This window comes from Corapipo altera, unplaced genomic scaffold, assembly GCF_003945725.1.
Source record: "Corapipo altera isolate COAL_440 unplaced genomic scaffold, ASM394572v1 336, whole genome shotgun sequence".
Classification (NCBI taxonomy): domain Eukaryota; kingdom Metazoa; phylum Chordata; class Aves; order Passeriformes; family Pipridae; genus Corapipo; species Corapipo altera.
In genome coordinates this window covers 27,974-35,047 of record NW_020885132.1, presented here as the reverse complement: position 1 = coordinate 35,047, position 7,074 = coordinate 27,974, and positions in this window count along the sequence as shown.

The window sequence follows — 7,074 nt, the reverse complement described above, 5'->3', positions numbered from 1 at the left end:
TAACAAAGTGAAAGTGGGAGGAACCAGTGTAGGAGGTGAAAGACCCCAGAAGTATGTAAGGGCTCAGGACTTTCAGGGTTTAGTTTGCAACGGAAGAGAAGGACAAAATGAATCAGGGTAGAGAACAACAGAGAAGAGAATTAGCCAGCAGAGAAGTGCCAGCCATGGCTGTGAGCAAAAAAGGAAAAGGAGCTAGAAACTGAAAGAAGAAAGGGTGGCAGGACGGATCTGGTGACAGCAACACCCAAAAGCTGAACACAGCACTTCTCTGAAGAGAAGATGAAAGGAAGCAGGTTAAGGGAAAGGCAGTAGTGGAAAAGCAGCAGTGTAGCATTCCCTTGGCACCTGACCCAATTCAAGCAACATGAATTATCAGTTTAGACGTGAGAAATGTCAAATAAAGGCATTGAAGTTTTTTAAGGATTCGGGACATAGACAGGAAGACCATGAAGAAGACCATGACAGATGCATTTTTTACAGAGGACATTTCAGAAACAGCAGGAGAAAGTAAGATGATATTAAAATCAGCAACATGACCAGTGGAGTAAGCAGAAAAGATGGATGGAAATACTAAGCAAGCCAAGGGTGGCAGAAGGAAGTTGCAGGTCTTGCAAGCTGGATGCAGGATTTAAATTTATACTTATCATGGGAAAACAAAAACAAGGCAGAGAAAGGATCTAGCAAAGGCAACAAGAACCACTAACAGACAAGGGTAACAAGATGGAGAAATAGCATCAGCGAGGCAGAAGGAATAAAAACATAAGAACGGCACATAGACAAGAACCCACCCTCAAAGAATTTGAAAAATGCTGAGCAGAAAATTGTCATAGCAGGACCCCAAAGTAAAAGACTGTACAAGGCAACCCCAGAGGAAAGGAGTATGATGACAAAGGAAAGCATAAAAATGAAGGCAAGAATATCTTTCACATGTTTGCAGCGTTTCCTGCTAAGTTATGAGCAGCACTATCCCAAGCTCTACATTAGTCCTTAGAAAAGGTTGGAGGGACCAGCCCAGAGTGCCATTCCACATTATACAGTGTCACCTCAAGCAGAGTCCAGAGAGGGGTCAAAGGTGAAAAAAGCCTGTTGTGCTTCCCTTCCATTTCTAATTGATCTTTGTTTTGCACTGTTGCTTTGAGTCCTCTCCTCCTGGGATGAGCTTCAGTCTGGATCTTACTAAGAATTGGTCTCATCCTCCAACAAGGACTCTTTCCTACAGAGTAAGTGCATGCTCCATTCCTGTAGAATTCTCCCTGTGACAGACTGGACCAGGACTGCACTGTTCATCAACGCCTGCGTTTGCCAGCAGAGCTGTCTGCTCTGCACTGGTGGCAGATAATTAAAACCTTCCTCGATGCTGCTTTCTCCACTCAGAATAGAGAGTGCCTCTCTCTCCATTCTGAAACTCATTCCCAGCCCAGAAGAGAGGCTGGAAGTTTCTGGCAAATACAGATCTCACCACAAGAAAGCAGGGGCCAGCACAATTTATATTATTTTCTCCGTTGCCATCTATGTGTGGGGGCCCAAAGTGATGACATTGTGGCTCACATGCTACAAGGCCAGATTCATGGACCAGAGACTCCCTGGAGACTGACTAGATGTCTCTGTCAGGTTAGGAGTTCCTGGAAGCAGAAATAATAGCAGGATGAAGCTGAGAGAATTGAACGCTGCAGAACTGGGAGTCGGATCACTGGAGAGAGACTTGGTCTTTGCTAGTCCTGTTCATCCAAGCCTCCTGGGAAGAAATCAGTGAACGTGATTCTGTTTTTAAGATCGTGTGGACAGGCAATTCTAATTTGGGGAAAGCAGCACCATGTCTGCTGGCAGACATGACAGTACAATACTGGTGATCCTTGAAACATTAGGAAATTGATAAGAAATAATGTCACCTGCCAGCAGAACAGAGGCACCATGTAGCTGAGATCCTGACAAAATTTACTCACAGTCCAAATACAGATTTTACTTCATTTTCTGAAAATCCTGTTGTAATAGTAGTCAATTTTACAACCATCTTACAACTAAAGAGACTCAATCTCTGAATATAGGGGACACCTGAAAACAGAACTCCCTTTGTCTTGTAACCAGGATGGGTTTGAAATGCTGATCCCGGAACACTGACATTGTGCCAGTAGTCATTGTACTAATGGAACACATGGAAGTGATGCCAGTCCTTCTTGCAGTTGGACCAGAGGCTCGTTGGTCACTTTCAGCTGCTGTATTCTATTCTACTCTATTCTATTCTACTCTACTCTATTCTATTCTAATACTCTTCAAACACTTTTTGGTCTACCTGTTTCATCAAACTGAGAACTCCTACTCTGCTGGTCACCTAATGCAATCAATAATTCCTTTAATTCCTGCTTTCCAGGACACAGGCACCAATCTGTACCTGTGAACTGCTCTGTGGGACTCTCCTAGAAACAGCCTTGCTGCTGACAATCATCCGTTGGAAAATCAGCAACAGAGTTTAAGTCAAAAGTTGATGAATTACTGTTCGGTATTTATTCAGCTCTTCATGTACCACTGACAAATGCCTCACAGACATCCCTTATCTATCTCTGATGTGCCAAAAAATCCTTTTTTTATTCATGCTTTTCCCCTTGAAAAGCATCGTCTTATTCCCGTGAAATTTAGTCTTATCCCCATTTTACAGACATGGAATTGAGACAGAGAGTTGAGGAGGAAACAATGTAAGAGCCAGATTTTTGAAGGCTTTCCAGTCGTCAAAGAAACTGTGAAGCAGCCAGTATGTAACTTGTGCATTCGGAGTGAAGAACAAGGGTCTTTATCTCTCAAGTACAGAGTTCTGAGAGGTTTGAGTCTGCTGATCAAAGCAGTTGCAGGAACAGCACCCCAGACACCAGGCCCCTGAACACAGGCCCAAAGGTTACTTTTGGAACTTTAACTTCCCTCAATGGAAGTTAAAGACTTCTCTCTTACTCATAACTGTTTTTAAAAAATCCGCAGTGGACAGAAACTTGGAGTTCGACCTGTTCAGAGAGCAAAAGCAAATTGAGACGGAGTTTCAAGGTCTTTGAACAGGATGGACATATGTGTAACACAGCAGAGCAGGCCATGTCACTTTACCAGGAGCACATTCCATGTTTATTCACAAAATGCACAGAATCACTGAATGTAAATGCAACAGATACATTTGGGAATGTGTCCTTGAAGTGGGGAAAGCAGCAGTTAGCACAGGAGCTCTGTGGAGGGTGAGGAGATGGAGAGTGCTCCCACTGAGCAGAAGGAAGGCAGATGGAGGTTACTATCACTTGATGGACAGCTTATGAGTGTCCTCCTGCAAGGATGAGACTTCAAGACATTTTTTCGAAAGCCTCTAGTAATTTTTCTGAAAGAGATGATTGTAGTAGTGGCAAAGGTCAAGCCTAAGGTCAAGCTCTTGTCCTTCAACATGGAATGGATAACAGAATATAATGAGTTTCTGAACTATTCACACATGGGTTTTAAAAGACTATAATATTGCACAGGAATAAAACAGGGAAGCAAACCTCCTAGGATATCAGTGTATCTCCACTGGTGGTATTCCACACAGATATAGAATTACATTTCTCAGAAATGTATATTGGTTGTATAGATAATGGTACTCATTGCTCCCTCTGACAACATGTGGTCAACCTTTCCTTTTTTCTGTCCAGGGCTAATACTGCAGTGTTGAACAATCTCACATGACATGTCCTTTTCATCCTACAAATATCAGTGCACTGGTACTTCCCCCAGATCCTCTAGTCTAAGTTTTCTGCAAAATAAAAACAAAAGAAAAACAAAACTCCACCTTCAGCAGTCTTGGTCCTCACATCTCCTCAGCTGGTTCTTTTCACCTTCCTTGTTGATTCACAAATCTAAGTCCATTATAATACCAGTGCAAAGTTATCCCTCCAGGTTAGTATTTTAGCCATACCCATATCTCGCTTCCCCCTTCTGTACTGCAGTCTTGACAAGGCAATAAAACAAACCACTTTTGAAAGTCCTTACAACTGTTTCCTGCACTTCCTAACTTCTATGACAAGACCCGGTATGATTGTTTCTTCTCTCCACTTCCCACATCACTGCAGTTAGTATCTAAGGATATCTACTAAACATCCCATCACTCCTTTTGAAGAAGAAAAGATTCCACTGAACATCAAAGAATGAGAAAATCACAGTATCTTCCTTGACAGTGATGGGGTTTTTTGGAGATGTTTACATTCTTAACAATGACTCGGCAGCTGGTTCTTGTGATTATATTCAGTACTCAAGGCCGGGTTGGACAGGGCTTTAAGCAACCTGATCTAGTGAAAAATGTCCCTGTCCACAGCAGAGGGGTGAACTAGGTGATCTTGAAAGGTCTCCTCCAAACCAAACCATTGTGTGATTCTGGGATTGTATTTTGTTTTGTTAATCATGGCCTCTTTGATGAAACAGATGTATTTTATGCAGTATTTATGTCGCACACCCAAGACTTCCGTGTGCATAATGCACAAGTTGTGTTGTTTATCTCTACGTTTTCCTTCACCGCCCTTAGCCTTGCCCTGTCACTGAGGCCTCTCTGTGGTATTACATTACAATAAAATGATCAAGATCTGAGACTCAAACCATATGTTCTCCTGGATCCAATTCTTACCACATCATCCTAGACTGGCAGATGAATCCAGCCCTCCACTCTTGCAGTGACTGGGAGCAACGGGACCATATCAGTAGTGCTAGAACCAAGTCTTTTAGGTAGAAATGTTATTAAGGCACAGCCCTCCTGCTTAGTAAAACACAGATCTGTAGCCTTCTTATCATTCCTAGAACTGTTTCCCAGGTGCAAGCTGATACAGAGACCATGCTGATAACCAACTGGTAACCTTCATCTTGAATCCAAGTGGTTAAAAAAGCAGAACAGGGAAGGGAAAATGCTTGTAGGGGATCAGAAGCACAGATCATGCATTGCTGAGTCAGCCAGTGGAAAGACCCAAACTTCTTTGGTTCACCTGGAATTGAAGAGTCTTGATCCTGTGGATACAGAGTACCCGTCTCTGGGAACAATACCTCCCATTTGATCTCCCCTCTCCTTCAGTGGTGATGGTGCTTCCCCTCCCAGGCTGGGCAGCCTGGCTGTGCCTCTCTCTGGATCACTCCCTGTTCCCCATTTGGGGTTCTCTGACGTCAGCTCTGAGGTCAGGCAGGCAGGGCCCCCTCCCAAACACAACAGACTATAGATAGCTGCAGCAGCAAATGCTTTTCATTAAGTATCCCCCCTCCTCAGCCCAGCGCGGGTGGGAGCAGCAAGAGGCCCCCGTGCTGCTCTGCTACATGTTTTCTGTTATTTGGGGTGAGCTGTGCATTCCTCACAAGCTTTGAATGTCGTGCAGAGCCCCGGGGGAATCCTCAGAGGAGTGGGAGGAGAGACCAGGCAGGGAAAGTTGCCTGAGCACATCAGGGAAGAGGCACCCCCTGCCCATGTCAGGCTGTGGAGATGCCCAAAGCAGAGGGACGTACCAGGTCTGTGCCAGCACCCCCTCCCACACAGCAACCAGCCCCTCAGATATGGATTTAAAAGCCTTCTACTTCCCACCAGCCAAACTTGCTCAACTAGCCCTAGTCTGGCAAAGCAGACCATGAGGTGATAAATCTGTCTATGTGTGCCCAAAAAGTAAAGAAACAACTTCAGATTAAGACTAACTATGAATCAAGAGTAGTTGGATATAAATCAGCCATTAAGACATGCAACAAGAAATCTGGAGATTTCTAGCTGTTACAGCAATCAGGCTCCAAAACACCCTTCCAAATTAAAAAGAACAGAGAAACAAAAATCCCATCTGCTTCCAAATGAATGCCTGATAAAATTGTGATTACAGGATTTTATATCTGTGACAGCTAAGGATCACCCCCCTCCCCCCAAGAATGGCTGCACATTGCCTTCTCATCCTGTACCATGGAAATCTGAGCTGGACTCCCTTCCCGGAGCACACATATGGTGTCTTCTACTAAGGACAAGGAAATAAACTCCAAGCCCAGCCCCTCCCCCCCAAACTATTTGCGTCTGTGTTTGTGTGTTAAACCCAAGATGCCCAGCTCATGTTTCAGTGTCAGCTCACAGAGTTTGCACAGAAGATTGTTATGGATATAGTATGGATACAGAAACTAAGACTGGAAAGCAGTTCCTGGGATGGCTGGAGGCAGTGAGCTCAGTGGCCACGCCCCAATTCGCTGCCATGCATTTTGGTCATAAATACATCTCAGGGAAAAACTTCCATGTGGTTGATGAAATGGCAGCACTGGGCTGAGGACTGAACTTTATGGTCCCAGTTATAAAAATACACACTGACCATTCTCTTTAAAAGTGACATTTTGAGATTGTAACTTATTTAAAGCACAGTATACTAATTTGTGGAGTGCAAGATGTGTAGAGATGCTGAATAGGAAAGCACGTGCAGCACTCCTGGCATCTCACACAGCTCAGGCTACCACAGCTCCTCTGTAACTCCCCGTACAAATCTTAAAGAGAAATAACACGAAATATTCACCACGGCTGCCACAGACAGTCCCCTGGCCCTGCCCATTTGTCCTCGGCACACCCGGCCTGGGGACCCCAGTCCGGGGTCCCAACAGAGCCGTGTCCCAAATGGCAGTGCCACCAGTGCCACCTCTGCTCTCCATGCAGCCCCGGGGACAGAGCCCGGGCCAAACTACTGAGGGTCCTGCTGCATGGAGCCATTCCCGGAGCCTGCACCTCTGTACACAGCCCTGCCCAGATCCCTGCCCACAGCCCTGCCCCGATCCCTGCCCGTATCCCTGTCCCGATCCCTGCCCGTATCCCTGTCCCGATCCCTGCCCATATCCCTGCCCCGACCCCTGCCCATATCCATGCCCATATGCCTGCTCCAATCCCTGCCCCGATCCCTGCCCATATCCCTGCCCCGACCCCTGCCCATATCCCTGCCCCGACCCCTGCCCACAGCCCTGCTCATGTCCCTGCCCCGATCCCGATCCCTGCCCACAGCCCCGCTCATGTCCCTGCCCCGATCCCGATCCCTGCCCACAGCCCCGCTCATGTCCCTGCCCCGATCCCCGCCCGTTTCCCTGCGTGAC